This window comes from Balaenoptera borealis, assembly GCF_965194805.1.
Source record: "Balaenoptera borealis genome assembly, chromosome: 2".
Lineage (NCBI taxonomy): Eukaryota > Metazoa > Chordata > Mammalia > Artiodactyla > Balaenopteridae > Balaenoptera > Balaenoptera borealis.
Genome location: NC_138867.1, coordinates 18,944,759 through 18,957,850, shown reverse-complemented (window position 1 = coordinate 18,957,850; position 13,092 = coordinate 18,944,759). Strand labels below are relative to the sequence as shown.

Genomic DNA, 13,092 nt, shown 5'->3' with positions numbered 1-13,092 from the left:
GTATCTTTTAGATGTCTATAGTTCTTTAATGATTCCTGCCATTTTATAAATCTCTCTTTACAGGTTGGAAACAAACAAAATTTTTTCCAAATCAGATCAGAGAAATAGTATGTTTCACAGTATTCACAACTTCCTTTGGGGGAGAATTTTGCATTCCTGATAAAATGTCTAAGCAATTTTGTGATAAATTTAATGGTATGAAGAAGACTTCTGGGAATCTAGTACCCAACAAACCCAAGTAACTGTCAACCATATGTATTATTATTTTATTCAAACATATTTGCCCCTTGTTTTTAATCTAACAGTCATTATCTAAAGTTTCTCTTTTGTAAACATCCTTATGAAAAAAGAATCTTGTAATTGACTTCTAGAGTTATCTTTTCGGCAACATGTTTGTAATAAAACTTTGACACTGTTTTTAATTATCCAAAATTTGTTGGTTTTGTTTCATTTGTAACAAATGCAGCATTCACTACAGTTTCAATGAACTGTGACTAAAACTGGAACATGGGGCAACCAGGAAAGAAATATTTGGAAACTTATATACAAATAACTACACTTTCCACTGAGATGATTATGTTGCATTACCTGATTTCTCTAGTGAATTGTGCTACTTCCTAAAAATATTTTAAAAGCATTATATAAAATAATATAAACTGAACTTATGTTAAAATGAGAATATTTAAAATATTTTGGGGGATGTGGCGCTATGTTCTATCTGATACTGTAGTTTTATTGTTTTTAAATTTTAAATAACTGCATGTCAATTTCTTTTTAAATATATATTTTAAAAAATTATGATCATATAGCTTAATCCTAGAATAAAGACCCCAGCTTCTTAAACATTTAGTATCTGTAATAAATAGATGGAAATATTCATTTCAGTAGAGGAAATGCATCACGAATAGTTATGGTAAAGCTGGACCATTAGGGTGAACCTTGGGATTTTGCTGTTGTTATTGTTTGGGAAGGAAGAATTTGGCTATGTTTTCTTGGTCTTTTAGATATAAGTCCTGTTGTTATTTTTGCCTACAGGGTAGCATTTTTCTTAAATACCAAATGACGTTAAATAATTAATCACTTATTATTTTAAAAAAATAAAAGCAAGAAAACAAACACCCTCTCAGATTTATTAAAAGAGACCTTCATAACTGCTGCATCAGAAATTATAGCTTAGAAAAACATCTTGGTAGCTGTATCCTTCCAAAATATTTTATTAAATTCTCCAAAGATTTTAATTATCTCTCTCCATAACTTAAGAAAAACTGCGTAAATGTTTAGCTTCAAGATGCCTGAAGACAGAGCTATATATGGACTCACATTTATTTGAGTGAAAGAAAATGAAGCTGTCATTTTGAAACCGACAGCATATCTTCTCTTAAACGATGATATTCAAACATAGAGTTTTGGTATTTTGAATTTCTTTATATAACCCTAATTTGTTTGTAGGATGAAATAACCATTGTCTTTCCTTTTAGGGTGGGAATAGTCAGAAAAATTGTATAGTATAACTTGGATCCTCCTTTTTCCCTAAGAAGTGTGATGTATGCTCTTGACTGAGCATGGATTAGAAGAAAGCCTTCAACATGTTTTCCCAGATTGTTTTAGTTTTGTTTGGTTTTGTTGTTAATGTCCTTTTCAGTTAGGTTTTTTTTTTTAATTTTCCTTCCAATTGGGAAATTGATTCACAGTTGTAGGCATTCATTGTAATAAAGTACCCAAGATGAGAAAGGGTTATTTAAATTATCATAGGTACCTAGCCAAACTTGTCTCTTGTTATTATTCTTTTATAAAAAGAGTTGTTAGAAAAAACGCTTCTCTTTATGAAAGTTTTGACTATACCTGAAATGTTGGTGAAAGGAGTTGAAGGAAGAATTTTCTCCCTTTGTGTCCAAAAGAAAAAGAAAAGGGTTATGCTGTATATAAACAAATGAGAGGTTAGAAAAATTGCACAGTGCTAATTACATCTTTTTTTCTTTGATTGTAATTTACTTTATCAGTGTTGAATTTCAGGAGATCTCAGTAAGAACAGAAAGCTATATGTAAAATAACATCTACTTAGTATGGAAAACCATTTTGGTCATTGTTTTATTTCTAAAATCAATGTGTATATGTAACATTAAAAATGCTTAAAAATGAAAATAAGCCAGTTTTTAAAAATATGAATGAATATATCTTTCCTTGGAATTTATCACAATATATCGAATAGGAGAAAATTACAGTTTTCTCTGTGGATTCTTTCATAAAACTCAACGCTGTATGTGCTGCCACCTTTTAAAAGTTTATGATTGAAAAGAAAAAGTTAAAGACCTCTTCACAGCTTTGATAAAAATTGCTTTATAAAAGTCTGGCCATAAGGAGATATAAATATCATAAAGAGAGTAAGTCAAATGGTACATTATATAAATAGAACCAACAACATCATACATCTATAGGATACTGCAAATCATCTGGATTTTAGCTCTCAGAGACAATAATCGTTTCAATGTTTCAACTCAGTATTATTCAGTAACGTAGTTTTGTTGTATTTTTATAATATGCTCCCTCCTGTATACTTGTCAGTTTCATTCAATATTTTCAATGACAGAGTTCGTGCATCCATCTACAGAAGAAAATCATGTTTAAAAATATTTCAGGGATATGACATAAATAAAGGTCATAACATTTCAGTCATTAACATTATTCCCCGATTATTTTCTAGATTAGATACTTAACATTTTAAAAAATGACTCTGAGTTGAAACTTTTTAAAATTATGAATTTTCTATAGTTTGCAATTTATGCAGCTGTGTTAAAACACATCTATTCCTTTGTGTCACTACAATTACCTATAGTTGTTTGTCCCTACTATTAAATGATCATTACTAGGATCATAAATTCAGACTAATCTTGGAATGACCAAAAGCTTATGACAGACAGATCGGCTCTGGGAACTTACAGTCCTGTGATAGAAATATAAGTATAATGAACTTGAATTTAATTAAACACTGGCCAGAAAATACAGCATGAAAAAACCTCCACATTGGTTGGATAGAATTTTATAAGTATTGTGTTTCAATATAATCATTTTAAATGTTTTATGGGTCCATTAAAACTGTCTATTTTGTCTTTACAAGTTACAAAAATCGCACACAATGGTCAGTAATTTTCTAGATTCTTTTTTAATAAATTTATTTATTTATTTATTTATTTTTGGCTGTGTTGGGTCTTCGTTTCTGTGCGAGGGCTTTCTCTAGTTGCGGCAAGCGGGGGCCACTCTTCATCACGGTGCGCGGGCCTCTCACTGTCGCAGCCTCTCCTGTTGCGGAGCACAGGCTCCAGACGCGCAGGCTCAGTAGTTGTGGCTCACGGGCCCAGTTGCTCCGCGGCATGTGGGATCCTTCCAGACCAGGGCTCGAACCCGTGTCCCCTGCATTGGCAGGCAGACTCTCAACCACTGCTCCACCAGGGAAGCCCAAGATGACATTTCTTGATTTGGATGCTGGTTGCACAGAAAGTTTAATTCATGAAATTCATTCATGTAATTCATGTATACGTTTATGATTTATACACATTTTAGCATACATATTACTGTTCTCAAAAGGTTTTGCTTAAATAAAAAAGGAAGACTTCAATATGAATTAAGGTCTAAGTGATCATATTTGATGATCTTACTGGATCCACAGACCATGGATATATTTCCATTAATGGAGCAATAGTCTCCACCCTGTTCAACCTGCTGCAGTGGTTTGGGTTCAGATTTACAATCCATCTCACAGCACAAAACAGGCATCACCCTGTTTTAAGGTGGCTTAGTTTTAAGAACTAAGAAAGAATTCATGACAGGCAACAGTGTAGCATGCAAAGCAACAGCATAACTTAACTTTCGAGACTCTGAGGCACAAATTCCCATTGCCCTAATTTAGCAGTTCAACATGTGGTCATGATGATAATGGTTGAATGTTTACCCACATTTATCAGTGATGACTTGCCAATTTTAAGCTGGTCATATAGCCTGAGACACCAGTTCACCTGGTAACTGTCTTTTAATTTGATCAGACTTTTTCTTCCTCTTAAGGTGCACTGTTTGAACATGGCCAGTTTCCTTGAAAATAGCTCCCTCTTGTGTTCCTATCTAAGTTAACAAGTCCTATCATACCCAAGGTGAGCCTCCAGAAAAATCCTTTCCATGTCCAGTCCATACCAAATCCAGTTTCCAAAGCCCTAAGAACATCTTACTACATTGGGGCAAGTGATAGCTGAGTCATCAAAGTGCTGAGTACTTGTGGTAATGGTGAAATTCAAGTAAATGATATGCACCCTCAACAAATATGTCATCTGGGCAATTGTTAGCTGATCATATTCAGAGATGTGTTTCAAGGTGCATTTCAATCAATATGCAAAAATGACTTTGCATAAATATCTTTTCTGAAGTTTCAGAAACAAATTATCACTGATCTTTAACTGTTACATCACCAACATTCATCATTTCGGACGTTAATGCTGTTTCAATAGCCACTTTTATAATGATCCCTCCATACTCATACGTGGTCTAAGAGCAAAGCAGAATCTGATAGAGGAGCAGGCAGTAAAAATCCCTTTGCTTTGTACCCATGCAGTTGTCTAAAAAAAATGTCATCCTGGTTCACGGCCACATGGTGCACCAGCTGCTCTCTGCCAGGCATAAAGCATACAGTCTAGTCCTAAGGTAGTATTTCTTTTAAGGTTATAAAAGAAACTATATGATAACACAACCAAGGAAGTGCTACAGATGTGATCAATTCAACTGCTGTTAATCAGGATATTCAACAAGAAATACTGGCTGATGTCTTTCTTTCAAACGATTCAAGTTGTTTTGGGGTAAATCTTAGGATTTGGCTTCAGTTACATTCTCCTTTTCAGTGGAAAAGACATCTTGGGCTTCTTCCAACTTTGAACATAAGTCAGCACTACATCAAACAGAAATGGCCAAGAAAATCATTATCTTGCTTTGGGAAGCTAAGTTAGATATGGAGTGATAATTTCCTTTTCTGGTTTCCTTATCCATCTGTAAACTTCCTTTCAATCAATCACAGTTTCTTCCTACCTCCACCCCGGTGTACCATCTGTTAACCTAGATTTTGTATCCCTGATAGTGATAATGAAAACCCACAGGGATAGCCTTAGCATAGCTTGCATTGTACATATTTCCAGGAAGAAGGAATAGATTTAGAATAGATTTAGAATTACAAAAAGGCAATGTGGAATAGTACAAAGAGTTTCCATATACTCCACACCCAGATTCTCCTATTAATGTCTTACATTAGAATAGTCCATGTGTTACCATTAATTAACTAATATTGATATATTATTAACTAAAATTCAGTATTTATTCAGATTGACTTAGTTTTTACTTAATTACCTTTTTCAATTCCAAGAGCCCATCCAAGATACCATATTGAATTTGTAGTCCTGTCTCCCTAGGATCCTCTCGGTTATAATGGTGACAAAGACTTTCACTGTTTTCCTTGACCTTAACAGTTTTCAAGAAAGCTGGTCAGGTATTTTGTGGAGTGGTCCTCAATTTGGATTTGTTGATGTTTTTCTCATTATAGACTGCAGTTGTGGGTCTTACAGAGGAAAACCACAGAAGTAAATCATCATTGTTTATCACATTATATCAAAGGTATGTATCATAAACATGGCTTATTACCACTGATGTTAACGTGGAGTTTGTCAGGTTTCTCCACTGTTAAATTAATCTTTTTGCCCCCCTCCATACTTTTCATACTCTACTCTTTGGAATGAAGTCATTTTCACAGTCTACACTTAAGGAGTTATGCTTCACCTCCTTGAGAGTGAAGAATTTACACAAATTATTTGGCAATTTTCTATATGGAAAATTTTTTATTGTACCCCATTTATTTATTTATTGAATCATTTATTTATAACACTTAGGACACCTGGGTATATATATTTTATATTAAAGTTTATAATGCAATACTATTTTATTTTGTGGCTCAAAATTTCTGGTTTTAATTATTTGGAACTCTTTTGGTTGGCTTCTCTGTCCCTTTGACATACTGCCATCATTGTTTCTTTTTTGCTTATAAGTACTTCCTTACTTTGGCAATGAAAGATGCTCCAAACTCATTTATTTTCTGCCCCAGTCCTAGAGTCAGCCATTTCTCCAAGGACACTGACTGATTTCTTTTATTGGCGAATGGTACTAGAAACTGGTATCTTCTGCTAAGTGTGCTCATTGATCCTGGGGTGTCACTGCTTCTAGGTTTTCTCAGCCAACAGGGCATAGGAATATATGTATATGTACTAACCTATATACATATACGCTCCCTCTCTCTATCTATCTACACATGTATATAGATTGTTGCATTCCATTTTTTAATACCTTGTTAGAATTTTTTTTTCTTTTAATTTTTGTCTATGTTCCTGACTACTATTGTTCTGAGGGTTTTGTTTTTTTTTTTTTTTCTTGTAATGTCATTATTGACAAATTACTGAGTCAGAGTGGAGAAAGTGCCTTAGACAAGACACTGTATAAAGTGTTCTCTGAATGGGATTCTTACTCTAGGAATGCTGATATGTGTATGAGCATGGCTGGCCTGAAGGATGTGAGTTCTTGACTGCAACTCCTCCTAGAAACTGCAATGTACTGGTGTGGGAAGGGCAAATTATCTTCCTCCCTTGGCCTTGTGAAGACCATCAGGCAAAATCTTATAATTGCCTATGGTCACATCTGAAAGAGCTAGGATTTGGGGCTAGAACCAGAATTGAAGAGTTGAGGAACTCTAACTCTTGATCCTTTAGGACCTGAGTGAGTAATGTAGGCTACCCATCATGTACTCAAATGACTGCAACATTAAGAGGCTGTGAGAATAACTGGTTAATCTGTCTGAGGCAACAGCAAACCAAGATTATAGTAGAAATTATTCCAAACAGGATGACAGGCTGCCTAGAGAAGTGAACATAGCCAAGAGCCTCAGTCGTTACCAAACCAGGAAAAGATGTCCCATAGGCCAATAAGTTCTTTTCTAGAAGACCCAGGAGGTCTTGTGTTCAAGCCTCTTATGGACTGTCGTACTTTGTCAGTTTCATTGATCCAGATGTAACACTATGAGTTGGCAATGGAACATACTGTTCCAGAACCATTTGTTGAAAATGTTAGGGAATTACCATCCAGTTTCTCACCATTAAGTATCTCATCATTAAGTGATGGTAAATCTCTCAATATTAAGTATCTTACCATTAAGTATCTAAAGTCTCAGATCCAGTTATTCCCTAAGTTTAGTCATCGTACTGGATCCTCTATTACGCCATATTAATTAACCATCCTCAGCTAGTAGTATGTGTATACTTTCACAGTTTTAAATTCTTCTTTGACTTTTTTCTCTGAGAAGAACGGACATGTGGACACAGGGCGGGAAGGGGAGTGTGGGATGAATTGGGAGTTTAGGTTTGACATAAATACACTACCATGTGTAAAGTAGATAGCTAGTGGGAACCTGCTGTATAGCACAGGGAACTCAGCGCGGTGCTCTGTGATGACCTAGATGGGTTGGATGTGGGGGGGTGGGGAGGGAAGTCCAAGAAGGAAGGGATATAGGTATACATATAGCCGATTCACTTTATTGTGTAGTAGAAACTAACACAACATTGTAAAGCAATTTTACTCCAGTAATAAAAAAAAAGAAAGAAATACATCATCCTATTATTTCTATAATGAATCCATTTTATTTTAATAGGGATGAAATTGAAATTTGGTTTCTGGATTCAATATGCTTGCAAATTCAGATACCCTGCATGAATGGGAGGACGGTGATGTACAGTAGTATAAAAAAGTGAATTTTACTTCATTTCCTTTCAAAGTTAGAATAAAATAGGAAGCATTCACCAAGTTTGTGTGAGAATATCAATTCCTTTAGACTGTGGGACTTCCTGATTAACTTTTATCATGTCTGATACTGTGTAGGGTAAAATGCATGAATTTATTCTAACCACAATAATCAATAGTTACTCTTCTGAGCCATTTAATTTTTCACAGGGCACTCAAGACAGATGTATTGCAACTTGGTGGGGATTAGTGCCCTTTCTTTCAACATTTCTTATGTAAAGCTGATATTTCTTGTCCTTGTAAAATGTGATACTACTTAATATTCACTATAAAGTAAGGTTTTGGGAAGTTTTAAGTATTCTCATGTAGTATGACCAATTAAAACCGGGCAAAGGGGACACTTGCCCAAAATCCAACCATAGGTAATAAATGTCAAAGCCCTCTGCACCTCACTCCTATCCCAATCATGCATTTATGAATGAGTGATGACACTATAAGGTCTACTTTTCTTTCTTGTTTTCCACTTTGTTATTTCACTATAGTCTCAGTGTCCTCCACTACAGCATCACTTCACCCACCAAGATCTACATTTGGCTTACTGATAACCCCCTCACATTCTCCATCAGGTATTGCAGTACATTGTGCACTGGTTGGCAATTATCATTATCCTCGGGTTCATTTAGACAACAGCAAATGCAGCAAATGGTCCCTGATCTCCTGCTGGGTAATAGGCAAAAAGTTTCTAGACCTCAACTCAATCATCTTTCTTCCCACTGCCATAAGAAATTGAATACATTTAATACCCTGCTCTAATACCCGTTTCCCAATTCTATCCACCGTCATTGGACTTATATTGTTTTACCACAATTGCCCTGGTAAGTTTATCAATGACTTCCGTATACTTATTTTTCAATCCTCATATTTCTTTGTTTTTAACATCTTTATTGGAGTATAACTGCTTTACAATGGTGTGTTAGTTTCTGCTTTATAACAAAGTGAATCAGTTATACATATACATATATCCCCATATCTCTTCCCTCTTGCGTCTCTCTCCCTCCCACTCTTCCTATCCCACCCCTCTATTCACCTCATATTTCTTGATTTCAGTCGATCTCTCATTCTTCTTGAAAACTCTGTGTCCATGGACTTTACAGCAGAACACTTCCCTATTTTTTTTTCCTTACAATCTGAATACTTTCTGGATCTTCTGTTTAGATTTCTGTGCCCTCCGCCTTATTTTTAAATGCAGAATATTCTTATCCCTCTAGTCTACACTGTCTTACAGTCTTTTCTTATAACTCTATATTCTCTTGATAATTATGTCGGGGACTCAGCAAACTTTATTCAGTAAAGGACCAGAGAGTAAATATGACCAGAGAGTGAATATGGCTTTGTGGATCATCTGGTCTTTGTCATAATTACTTAGTTCTGTATTGTAGTGTGAAAGTAGCATAGACAATGTGTAAACCAATGGTGTAGCAATTAAAAAGCAGCATTTAATTTACAAAAATAGGTAGTTTGGCCCTTGGACCATACTTGACTGGCCACTGATCTTGTTCAGTATTGTGAATTTTATTTGTCTCTGTACTATTACAATATATGTACTTTCTAGCCAAGAACACTTTTGTTACCGGTAGAGTTTTTGTTTAACCCATTATTTGATATCCCCATTTGGCTGCATCACAGAATCTCAAATTCAGGATTTCAAACTATAGTCATAATTTTCTATTTCAAAAATTTCTTTCATCTCAGAAAATGCCAATATTATGTTAAATCATTCTTTCAAGACAGAAAATTATGAGCTACATTTGACTTCTTCCTTGTCATAATCTCTTACATCAAATCAGTTTTAAACTTGTGTCAATTATTTTACCTAATTATGATATAAATATGCACCTAGATAGTTATCCAAGGGAAAAGAAATCATAGCTATCCAAGAGAAACTAAAACATATGCCCAAATCAAGAACTACACATTAATATTCATAGCAGCATTATTCATGGTAGCCAAAACTTGGAAACAATCAACTACTCATCATTTGGTAAACTGACATACTAATTGTATGTATACTATACATATCCCATAGTGGGTTAATCAGAAAACAAACAAAATTTGGATCCATACTTAAAACAGACTATGTGGAAAACATTTAAATACAATAGACTATGTATAAATTACATGATTCCATTTATATGACATTCTAGGGGGAAAAAAAACCCTATAGTGATAAAACAAAGCAAATGATATAGATGGTTGTGCAGGAATAGAAGAGAAAATTAACCACAAAGGGCCTGGATGGAATTCTTTGGAGTATCTGGTACATTCAATATCTCAATTATGGTGGTGGTTTTATGACTCTATAAAATTGCCAAAACTCATCAAACTGAATACCTTACAGGGAGATTTTTTTGATATGTAAACCATACCTCAACAAAACTGTGAAAACAGACAAAATATAACCAAATAGAAAAAAATCAATCGATTCTGCTCTATTGAAAAACATTTTTCTGACATTTGACTATCATGTAGGTAACATGACCTACACAACTCTTCTTATTTCGACTCCTACCTTTCTATCAGTTTTGTCTCCCACCAGTTGATTCCTGTTTGTCTGCATCAACTGTTTCACTTTAATAAAGGTTTCAGTTTAATAAAGATTCAGTGGTTTCAGTTTAATAAAGACTCAGTGGTTTCTCCTCTGTTCCTCCTTCTCTGCCATCTTCCTTAGCTAGCCCAAACACAACTTTGAATAGATTTGAAATAACTCCATAAGGAAAAACTCTCATGATAAACTTTACTTAGGACTCCTGTTGTCTGTTCTCATAATGAACTGTACAAAAGTTTTTCACACTCATCAAACCTATCATTACATATGCAGTATTAGTTATTCCCACTCTGAGTGTATGTTAAAGTCAGAGATGGTGACTTTCTTGTTTATTGCTTTTATATTGTGGAGAACCTAGTGAAAAGTAGATTCTGAAATATATATTAAATGTATACATTTTTAAATATCAGTTGTAATCTGGTAAATTAGTTTGCTAGGGCTACCATAACAAAATATCACAGACTGGGTGCCATGTACAACAGAAATTTATTTTCTCACAGTTCTGGGGGCTAGAATTTCAAGAAATGGCAGTGTTGGTTTCTCCTAGGGCCATTCTCCTTGATGTGAAGATGTCTGCCTTTCTCTGTGTGTGTGTGTATATCCCTGGTATCTCTTTTGTGTCCAAAATTCCTCTTCTTACAAAGACACCAGTCATAATGGATTAGGGTCCACCCTAGCGGCTTTATTTTAACTTAATCATTTCTTTAAAGACCTTATCAATGTACTAGGTATTAGAGCTTCAACCTATGAATTTGGGAGATGGACACAAGTCAGTCCATAATATCTGAGAAATAAAATCAAATGTAGATGGCAAAGTACACATTGGCTTTTTTTTTGGGAAGGAGTAGTCTAACAATCTCTCTGGAGAGTGAGTTCTCAAGGACAAGGTAATGTGTTATTTTCCTTTCCTTCTCTCTGCACCTAATAGCCTGGCACCTAGTAGAGAATTTAACCAAAAAAAAAAGTTTGTTATATTTAATTTCATTAAACTGAATTAAATACAAGGACACAAAATAAGCTCCTTTACCACTGAGCAATTGATATTCACTTAGCATATACATATTCTTAATGCATTAATTATGTGAAATACACACAGAACTTGAGGGAGAATCTGGATATTTTCAGTGCTGTACTTTTTAATTTTCTAGCTTGGATTCTGCTGCAAAGTAGCGAAGACAGGTGAAACGACCAGTATTGCCACAGAGAGGTAATCAAACCAAGTTTTTTTTAAAAAATAAATTTATTTATTTTATTTACTTATTTTTGGCTGCGTTGGGTCTTCGTTGCTGTGTGAGGGCTTTCTGTAGTTGCAGCGAGTGGGGGCCACTCCTCATTGCGGTGCACAGGCTTCTCATTGCGGTGGCTTCTTGTTGCAGAGCATGGGCTCTAGGCACTTGGGCTTCAGTAGTTGTAGCGTGTGGGCTCAGTAGTTGTGGCTCGCGGGCTCCAGAGCGCAGCCTCAGCAGCTGTGGCTCACTGGCACAGCTGCTCCAGGGCATGTGGGATCTTCCTGGACCAGGGCTCAAACCCGCGTCCCCTGCATTGGCAGGCAGACTCTCAACCACTGCACCACCAGGGAAGCCCCCGACTTTATTTTTTAAGATTAGCTTTTAAGAATTAACCGAGTCTTAGTTAATTCATTGCATGTTTGCTCAGCAAACTAAACTTGGGATTCTTTCTAGCACAACTTACTCATTTTATTATTTCTTTAAAATCATGAATTTATGGCAGATTATTTCAACTGTATGGGAAATAGTTAAAGATGCCTTACATTTGTGGGTTTTATCTATTAGTACTCTTTATGCAAGTTCAAGATGTTTAAGTCGTAGCTACATATACAGGGTGAAATTAATCAGGCTTTCTAGAACATTAACATCTCTCAGAAGTGGAAGGGTGTTTGATCATTTTTGGAATGTAAAATCATGATGAAAGCTGATGTGATATGCTTTCACATAAGTATTTATAGCATGAATAAATCAACTCAAAACGTTTGCTCCAACAATAAATGCTGGAGAGGGTATGGAGAAAAGGGAACCGTCCTGCACTGTTGGTAGGAATGTAAATTGATACAGCCACTATGGAGAGCAGTGTGGAGGTTCCTTTAAAAACTAAAAATGGAACTACCATACGACCCAGCGGGACTACTGGACATATACCCTGAGAAAACCATAATTCAAAAAGAGTCATGTACCACAGTGTTCATTGCAGCTCTATTTACAATAGCCAGGACATGGAGGCAACCTAAGTGTCCATCAACAGATGAATGGATAAAGAAGATGTGGCACATATATACAATGGAATATTACTGAACCATAAAAAGAAACAAAATTGAGTTATTTGTAGTGAGGTGGATGGACCTAGAGTCTGTCATACAGAGTGAAGTAAGTCAGAAAGAGAAAAACAAATATGTATGCTAAAACATATATATGGAATCTAAAAAAAAAAAATAAATGGTTCCAAAGAACCTAGGGGCAGGACAGGAATAAAGACGCAGACATAGAGCATGGACTTGAGGACATGGGGAGGGGGAAGGGTAAGCTGGGACAAAGTGAAAGAGTGGCATGGACATATATACCCTACCAAATGTAAAATAGATAGCCAGTGGGAAGCAGCTGCATAGCACAGGGAGATCAGCTCGGTGCTTTGTGACCACCTAGAGGGGTGGGATAGGGAGGGTG

The 13,092-nt window shown here is 35.5% G+C and overlaps 1 long non-coding RNA gene across 3 annotated transcripts in view; it reads left to right on the top strand.

Annotated features, from left to right (window-relative positions):
* Window positions 1-13,092, top strand: part of LOC309623718 — a 929,788-nt gene that overhangs the window by 37,700 nt on the left and 878,996 nt on the right. For all 3 annotated transcript variants that reach the window (XR_014241493.1, XR_014241494.1, XR_014241495.1), the window contains exons 2-3: window positions 5,573-5,643; window positions 11,563-11,621. This is a non-coding gene — a long non-coding RNA (uncharacterized lncRNA). The remainder of the gene's footprint in view (window positions 1-5,572; window positions 5,644-11,562; window positions 11,622-13,092) is intronic.